Source organism: Strix aluco, chromosome 3 (genome assembly GCF_031877795.1).
Source record: "Strix aluco isolate bStrAlu1 chromosome 3, bStrAlu1.hap1, whole genome shotgun sequence".
NCBI classification, from domain to species: domain Eukaryota; kingdom Metazoa; phylum Chordata; class Aves; order Strigiformes; family Strigidae; genus Strix; species Strix aluco.
The window spans coordinates 73,134,683-73,144,127 of NC_133933.1; the positions used below are offsets into that span (position 1 = coordinate 73,134,683).

Sequence of the window (9,445 nt, forward strand, 5' to 3'; positions counted from 1 at the left end):
TGCATTAGCTTAGAGTATTTAAAAAGAAAACAAACCAGAAAATAAGACAGATGGTATGTGGGACAGAAAGCAGAAAAAAACCAGACAGGAGTAGTGGCAGATAGAGAGAGCACTGTTAGAAAAGGTTAAATGTATTTGAAAAATGAGTCAGGGAATAAATTACCTTTTCTTAAGATAAGACTGAGTTCAAGGAAGTAGTAGCTCTCACCATGAACTTCTGTAAAACAAAGCTGTGATTTCCTCTAACTGGTGCACTGGGACAGCTCTTTGTCTACCTGGGGAGTCTTAGATTTTGGGGAAATGGCTCTCAGATGTGTACAGAAACACCATGGGAAGATCCCAAAATCAGTCACTAATGGGTGGGACTACTGTTAGGAAAATTTCCTTCCTAGAAATTGGTTGCTATTAATAAAAAGCTTTTAAATCCTGCTAAGTGAATACAGAATGAAACAAACAATCCCAATTTGACACTGTAACCAAAAGGTAAACGTACTTCTTGCCTGTATAAACAGGTATAACTTCCCTGCTCAGCTTAGTCATAGAGCCTGCATTTCAAAAAGGATGTTGAAAAAAACCCTTGTACAATAGTAGCCATAATAAAGGCAACAAAAGAAGAAAAAGCAGCACTTCAGTGGGACCTACATGTAGAATATCAAAGAGGAGGTCCAACTCTTAGTTAAAGGTATGAGTACTACCAGAGAGCAGTGAACAGTTTCCTGTAGCTGACAAGGCCATAAGACCACACAGCACACGGAATCTGAGGCATGCAACTGAAAGCACAGCTCGCATCTTAAAACTAAGATTAACAATCAGAAAGGCTTATTAAGATTATGATGAGCATTCTATCCATTGAGAGCTCCAAGTCTAAGCCAGAAGTCTTCCTAAAGGACAAACTGTGGTTCCATGACGAGTCACTAAGTCTCACATAAGTACAGCCATGTCACTAGGATGTTACACAGTACAAAGCTGAAATACTGGTACTATTTCTCCAAGCTTGGTCAGAGACTGGGAGCAGCACAGGTGCAAGAGCAAAGCACTGCTCCTGGAGTAACTCACCCTTCTTGGCACTTATTACTACCTTCTGCATTACAACCCCTCAGGAAGTACCTACAGACCCCACGAAGCCTGCCTGCACCCTGCCCTTGCAGGCAAGCAGAGGAAAGACAGCACATACACAACCAGAGCCCCCTGCCCCGCGCTGCCCACCCCAAAACTGAACAAACAGTTCATAACAGATACCTTCCATCAGCAGCACAGCTGCTCACACCTGCCTGACATTTTGATCAAGAACAAAGAAGTATAGCTTTCTGCCTACAGTCAGAAGGGTTTGCAAAGAAAAGGGGGAAAAAAAGAATACTCCCGTGTATTGTTTAATGTACCAATCTGAAACATTATGTTTGCGGGGAGAATGTAATCCCTCCAGCTTGCTGTGAATTTTGTCACTGCCTCACTGTTTCATGAATCTGGCTAGGGAAAAATAACACAGCAATAAGGAAAACAGATTAAAAATAAAATAAAAAAATCTGAAAACCTGTTTCTCCCATCCTGGTCAAAGGAGGCCACTCAAGTGAGTACTCTTAATGCTGACTTCACTCCTCAACTGTAGCATTATGTTTCCTCTTTTTGGGAAAGGGATCTTAATGCCCAGGACAAATGTGCAGCAGCAGCGTGACTTGTTCATTTTCCTCCGTGAGGGCACAGATCCCGAGGCCCAGCTGCCTTGCAGCAGGGAGTGAGAAACCACCAACTTTGTGGCAGTTGGTCATCCCCACTGTCAATAACGACACCAGCAAGTGGATACCTCACTACAACAAGGGCTGCGCCTGTAAGGCCTTAGGCTTTTTTGGCTTATTGATCATGAGAAGAAAGAGATTTGTCAGTCTGCTGCTTCTTGGGTGATGACACTAGATTCATCCCGCCAGCAGAGCTGAGGGCCACAACTGCCTGCTGCTGTGTTGGGCACCTGCTCAGACAGAGAGTGCACAAGCCAGGTATCAGACAGGGCAGCTTTATCATCCTTCTCAACACTGGTTATGTTCCAGCTTTCATTCAATGCTGACTGGAAAGCAAAAGGAAATTTAGTCCCTTTGCCCCCCATTTCCATCATAATTATCATTTGTAAACATCTCTGGCTGCCTGGAGCAGCAATTTCTTGTGCCAGATCATGCTGCAGAGGCTCACACTAATTTCCCACCTTTGAAACACTCACCCAGATGGGTGACTGGAGGGAGCCACTCCAGCTGCAGTATCCATCTATAGGATTCTCACAATTTTCTTAATAACTTTTCTGAAGAAATATTGTTCTCCAACCCAAATCACTCTCCAATGAATTCACCTCTATTCAAATAGAGGGACTTATTCCCTAACACTGTACGAGATTTGCAAGCTGTCCATTGAAGTCAGGACCATAAGCTAACCAAATATTTACTAGAGCCAATCCCTAGCCAATTTTACTCTTCTCTTTCAAAATCCTGAATACACAAAGCAACAAAGCTGTATTCCTATACAACAAGACAAGGACTGTTCCAATCAATTCTAAAGCACTTCAAGTCCAAAGGGAATCACAATTTCAGCAGTAGATGTAACAAATCCAAATTGGAGTGCGGCCACTGGTGCGGTGAGAAAAGGACACTGGCCAGAGGCGAGGACTGAGACTCAGAGACTGCATCACAACTGACTTAGGCAAGTTAGGTTTTCTAGAAGTGTTTTCTCTTTATAACATAACACACAACAAAAAAGGTACCAAATTTAATTGAAGCACAGATTTTCCTTCTAAACCCAAGATTTTGATCTATATTAAAAAAAAAAAAAAAGGAAGAAGGGGAAAGCCATCAGACAGCATTTTTTCTACAAGCAGTCCCATCAGCTTCAACACAACTCTTTACAAGACCAACATTATTTACCTCTTTAGATCCTTAAAATATTTTGCATGCATTTGTGGACATTTTCTAGGTAAAAGAGAAAGCAGCCTAAAATGCACTAGGACTTAAATATTTTTAACCATGACTTACATTTAAAGACATATATTCCTGATAAAGTAATTTTCATTCAGAAAGCATACATGCACACATTCATTTCTTGGCATTTTCTACTGCCTTCTCCATTCATTTTCTGAAGTCTGCATGTGTATACATACACATCCAAAAGAACAATATTAGCAAAATATGATTTCCACACTATGTAAACACTTGCTGCTACAATATGCTGAGAGAGTTCATCAATATGCATTTTAAGTATCATCCAAGCACAGGCCTTTAGTCTGGGTCACTGCATTTGAGGCAAAACATAATCGATTAATGGGCACCTACTCATCTTAAAAGTCCATCATTCCGCATTAATACAAGAAATACATGACTACTTAATGGGACAACGATAACTGTGGCGTGTAAACACATGGTAAAAGCCTGTTATTGAGTCTAAGCGTTCATCATCTTATTTCATCACCTAGAGGGCAAACAAACAGTTACCGCATCCTTTGGCACCATAATATTGCACACAGATCACCAACACACAGGTAAGGCCCTCCAGCCAAAAAACAACTCTGAAGGAGTGCATGATGAGAGACAGAGAGGAAAGTCCGTTGCACGGACTAAAGAGACAAAAATCTGTTACTAAGACACCTTTGGCACTCGGGCAGCACTTCTTAATCATGACAACCTGAGAGACTACAAATTATTACAGCGCGAGCCTGGAACATTCCAGTAAATCATCCAAGATCTGGGGACGGAGAAAATAAATGAGCTTTGAAGCCGTGAACGCCATCAAAGCAATTCATTCAGCTGTATCAGCTGGTTAAAGGCGGCGGCAGAGGCGAAAGCCGGGCTCGCGGGAGCGGCACCGCCTGGGCCGGCAGCCGGGCCCGCGCCGTCCCGGTCGGTCGGTGGCCGCAGCCGCCCCGGGCCTCCCGGCCACACACGCACCAGGAGAGACACACCAGAGGCGCGGGGCCGGCTCTCGCGTCCCGCGCTGCGATGCCGGGCTGGCTCCTGAAACCAGCGAGCAGGCAAACAGCTCCTCCGCCTCCGCCGCCACCCCGGCCGCGAGGGACCCTGCCCGCCGCCGCCACCGCCCCGCCGGGGCTCAGTTCCCGGCCCCGCCGCCCCCCGGCCAGGAGGCCGAGCAGACCCGCCGCCCCCCACACCCCCGTCCCCCCGCGGGGCGCACCTGCAGGGCGGGCGGGCGGGCGGCATGGCGGCGCTGCGCCCAGGCCCCGCTCCCGGCGGCGGCAGCACCTCGCTGCGAGACCGCCGGCTGCAGCGCTCGGCCGGAGCTGCGCCAGCCCCGCCGCTCGGCTCGGCTCGGCTCGGCCTCGGCCCCGGCCCCGGCCCGCGGCTCCGCCCCGACGACCCCGCCTCCCTCTCTCCCGCCCGCCCCGGCCCGGCCCCGGCCCCAGAGGACCCCGGTCGCCCCGGGGCCGGCGGGCTGCGGCGGGGCGCACCGCGCCGGGAGCGGGCCCGTAGCGGAGCGGCGAGAGAAGGGCGCGCGTTTGCCGAGCCGCCTCACAGGCCCCTGCACCGCCCGCCCGCCGCGGGGCCGGCGAGCCCTGTCCTGGGGAAAGGAGTCTGGCTTCGAGGCCAAAAAAATAGCCCAGCGGGGCGTATTTCTTCATAAAGCCCAAGCGCCGGGCTCTGCCCCTAGAGACTCCAGTTTTCTGACGGGAAGTACTAAAACAAAACAACCAATTCTGGAAATTGAGGTTAGCCAAAGCCTTTAGATCCCTGGGAAACTGGGAACCCTGCAAACCCAATCCGCTCTTTGCAGACTGCCGGCACGCAGGCTGCGGCACCCAGCCCCCAAACCTGCTACAGGCACCAGAAACTCGGTTCCCTGACCCGAGATGACTCCAGGTAATCCTTCCAGACCTTTGTGGCTAACCTAAACATCTAGCTCCCTATTCCCTCCTTCGGTCAGTAACCAGCTCTGGAAGACTGGAAAGCTTAGGAAAAGGCCTGCGGTATTGTAACACCATTAAATCCCCAGTTCTGCAGTTCAAAAGCCTGAAGATAGGCAGACACCTGCAAAAATGAAAACTTAGCACAAAGTGTATGCATACACATACAGATGCTGAAAGAACGTGCAAAAATAAAATAGCAAGTGCTGCACAGGTGTCTCAAGAATCATTTTTCTTAGTTAAAATGTTACAAATCCAAACAGTTTTAAGTAAGAGGTATCTGTCAACAGCCTATTTTTTAAGGTAACAGCTGCTTAAAGATCCATTTCAAAATCAATGATTTCAGGACTGAATGCAACTGTACTGTGGACACGCAGCCATCTCCCACCACTACCATTACCCTACCCGCAGCAAATGCTTTCTACCACGCAGTGTCAGTACTGGGACAATAACTGTCTCGACGCCTCCACTAAACTCACTGCTGTTACTTCCAGATAAAATTGAAGTTTGCCTCTGTTTTATTTATTTTTTTCTCCAAACCCGTTTATTTTACAAGATACAGACCTTCTTTAAAACATAGTCTCCTGCTTAGAGGATACATTTGGATAGCATGCTGCAGTTAGTATGTCTTGTATCTATATTATTACCCAGGTAAAGGATGGGCAAACCCAAAGTTACATTGGTTAAAATCTGAAAGACCTCACTGGCACGAGGGTTTTCTAACACAGCACAGAAGAACGGGGTCCTGCTCTCAGTTACTCCTCCGGCACTGCTTAGGTAACAAAATTGGGAAAAAGGAAGAAAACTGCAGACCTAAAATAGTACCACTTCGTTGACTTCTTTCAGATTTGCCAAACTGCAGTAGAAGATATGCAGCCCTATCCATCAAAGTGGTGGAAAACCTACTTATCTCTTAGCTGAACCTGCACAACAATGACAGTGACTAACACCTTATTTTAGCTCCAGGAAAAGTTGTCTCTGTCCTAATGTACAAGTTCACTGTCCATCATCATTCCAAGCACCTCTACTGTATTGTGTAGAAAGCTCTATGAGGACAATGCATAGATTCCTTATAGCAGACAAAGAAACTACACATTTCCACAGTATTTACATTGCCCCAAGCATTTCAAATATATTCTAGCCTACTGGCATGGGGAAGAAATCACTCAAACCCCTGCCAGAGCAGCAGAATAAGCAGGCTAGGACTGGAACAGAAGCTTCATACAAGTTCTGGTTACAGCGTTGTGGGTTAATGCCTGGAGCTCAACCCACAGACTGCATGTCATTGGAAGAAACTCTGTGAGCAGGATCTAATACACCGTTTTATTTTACTGAGTCTGGAAGCAAGAGGTAATGCCTGACTATCTGTTAAAATGCTTAACGTGATATATATACACATACACACACCCCCAACCCTTTGAAATGAAATTCTGTTTTGGTGTCCCTATAGCACAGAGGACAGAAGATGGTTGAATGTTTTGCTCTTTCCTGTGGCAATATGTTCCATGGCAACTGATTTGAATACAAATGATCTAACATAATTTAATTCATTGGTTTTGTGAAAGCAATGCTTAGAATATTTGAGACAATCTTAAATTCATGTCACTCATTCATTTCAGGATTGGGCAAATTTGTTTTATCATGAATTGCACTATTTTCATGGAGATAAAATGCAAGTTTGCTTTTTTAATCACTCCCAAATTGCCAATTTTTATCCTAGAAGATTTCTCACACAAACTCACATGCATAACAACACATGGAAGACAGAATAGAGTTAGGATACATAAGTATAATGTTTGAATGGGGTTTGACCTCCCACAATATGCACTTCAGCGTATATTTATAGAGCTGCATACATTACAGAGAAAAAAATTGTCACAAGTGCAGTATGTTTATGGCCTGCACTCAGATCAGCTAACACTAATATCAGAAAAAAATACTGTATTGCTCACATGTGGTTAAAAAAAATATTTACATGAACATCTGCAACTGTTAGCTTATGGCTCATTTATTTAAGGAAGACAACCTGCCATAAAGAATTACACCGATGAGTTTGAATACGACAGTCCAGTTTTGAAAAGGTATAAAGGTGACACCAATCTTTTCTTTTTCCATTAACAATCATCCTGTTTTTCCCAATTACTCTTACAATTATTCACCATGAAGTAGTCACAAAACAGGTTTCACACTTTTATAGGTTTCAGACTTTTATGCATAATTGAGGCTCTGCTTGATCCTACCATGCACTGGGGTTGACTTCTGTAATAATACATTGCTATTTTTAGCCCGGTTTCTTTGGTTTATGTAATGATGAATTTTCTAAATGTCCCCAAGTAACCCTGTAACTTTCAAGTGATTGTCTAGATATAACTCAATTTGACAGAGGTACTGAAAATTTCTACAAGTTTCACAAAAATGAAAGAGACCAGAGCTTAAAACTTCTATAAGAAGTTCTTCCCTAATAACTGATTCTATGCACTCGTTTCTGCTATCTAGTAGAGCAAACCAGAAGTTGCTTCCAAAATGTTCTGCAGAACAAAGACTGTAAAAGAAAAGGAATTTGCTGAGACACATGAGAAGATAATAAAAAAGTCATACTCGTTTCAACTAAAGTATTTTATTGAGCTCAGTGGACACTGGATGAAGCACCGCACTGCCATACCTTATCCCAAACCCCAGAATCACGTGCATTTTAACATGGGCTGAGAGAAAAAAAGCTGACACAGGTTTTCCTGGATCAATTATGGTGTTGGGGAAGAACAGAAGATCAAGGAAAACAATACAAGAACTTTTAAAAGTATTTATAAAAATATTGCTGGTGAGTTACTTCCCCATTTTTCTTCAGGATCTTTGCAATATTCTGTAAATAGTAAATGGCTAGTCTGCACAGTATTAAGAAATGACACTGCAAATTCTCACATACCGCCCCCTAGCCCCACTGAAATTAAACTACAAGAAGATAGAGCAAGTCACTGCACAGCTGGGGAGATGATCCTGGAGCAAGGAGATTTAGAACTGCTTAACATTTGGACAACGCCTTTTGAGATCTTCCTTAGATTATGTCCATAAAAGCACTATTATGGTAAAAATAGATAGAAGAAATATAAACTACAATAGCATTTTTCCTCCCAGAAAATCATTGTAATCTAACAGTTGAGCAACCATTCTGACCATACATGGAAATTAAACATAAAATAGCAAAAAACTGTGCATCATCTTTTCCTTCCCTCTCCTCTCCACCTCCCTGAAACTGGGATGATGTACATTTTAAACGAGGCTAACTTAAAGAAGAAAAGCTGATGCCAAGACTTTCCAGATCAAATACACAGCTGAGGAAAGAGAGGAGTGATAAATGCACACATTACACATAGTTATAAAAATCATTTACAGCTTCTGTGCAAATTCACTACTGCTGAAGCATGTACCCCAGGTACTAAAGACAATTTGTACTTACCATTATATAGCAGAAATATACCCAAATACCCAAATAATATACTTTCAGTAAATTAGCACATTACTCTGATGTTATTCATACTCATTTTTACACAGTAAGCCCACTGTCACACAACAATTAACATGGCAAATTAAAGTAATAATAATATATAATATATTCATATGGAACAGAAAAGTTAATCGCATACATTTAAAGTATTTGCTCTGATTTTTCAGGTGCCAAAATTCAGCTTTGCATACCAAACTCGGAAAGCTGGTGTACAGTACCTCTCACTTTGAATGTTACTCACTTGGTTTTACTGACACACCGTTGTTCCGTTGCGTGAAGCGAAAAGAAACATCGGCCTCTGACATTCCTTCCCTGGCGCTTTCAGGAAGATCATTCTTCTCCAACTAGCATCACAGGGATGCAGGCACAGGCACCGGCTGCTTCTGCGCTGGCAGGAGGCTGAATCGCTGACAGTTTCACTGATGCGTTTCTCTATCGGATATAGGAAGCCAGACAAGAGGCATAATCTTTTGTCACTGCACATGACTTGAAAACATGATATGAAAAGAAAACTATTTCTAAAAATAACTAGACAGCATGTGACTCTCAATGCTACTTTCCTGGTGGTCAGCCCCCCGCCCCCCACAACCTGGATTCACATCCAGGAAAAGATTTATTTCAGTGAAACTCTTCTAGTACATACATCTAGTACATACATTCAGGCAGCTTAAGGATCAGAGGGCTCAACCCTGCCTTCCTCTGAGGTGTCGCAAAACAGAGGCACTCTAAGAAGAAACAGTGGCGGTGATCCTTCTGTAACACACATCTCCAACCCTGCAAATCCAGCTGACGTGGACCTACCCTAGTTTTAACTTGGCTGTCTCAAGTGCTGTCAGCATCCCAGCCATGGAAGCACAGAAATCAGTACCCCTCCAAAACCCACCTGAGAAGCACCCAGGGTGGGGAAGCCTATGCTTTTAACCATAAGACCGTGGAGCTACTGAAGCATACAAACTCCTTTAAAGCTAGCTTGGCTTCTGTGGTATAGAACCACCTTAATATTTGGTTGGTGTACCTTGCAGGTTCTGGGGCCAAAATCATCACTATATTTA

At 44.1% G+C, this 9,445-nt stretch overlaps 1 protein-coding gene across 4 annotated transcripts in view; it reads right to left on the minus strand.

Moving 5' to 3' along the window:
• The window catches only part of NCOA7 (nuclear receptor coactivator 7), a 104,323-nt gene extending 95,541 nt beyond the window's left edge, over positions 1-8,782 (minus strand). For 3 of the 4 annotated variants that reach the window (XM_074819188.1, XM_074819191.1, XM_074819185.1), the window contains exon 1: positions 4,165-4,313. The gene's annotated coding sequence lies outside the window, so the exon portion shown is untranslated. Of the gene's footprint in view, positions 1-4,164; positions 4,314-8,634 lie in introns of those variants that run through there. The other variant, XM_074819186.1, reaches the window with a different exon arrangement.
• Positions 8,783-9,445: the final 663 nt, after the last annotated feature.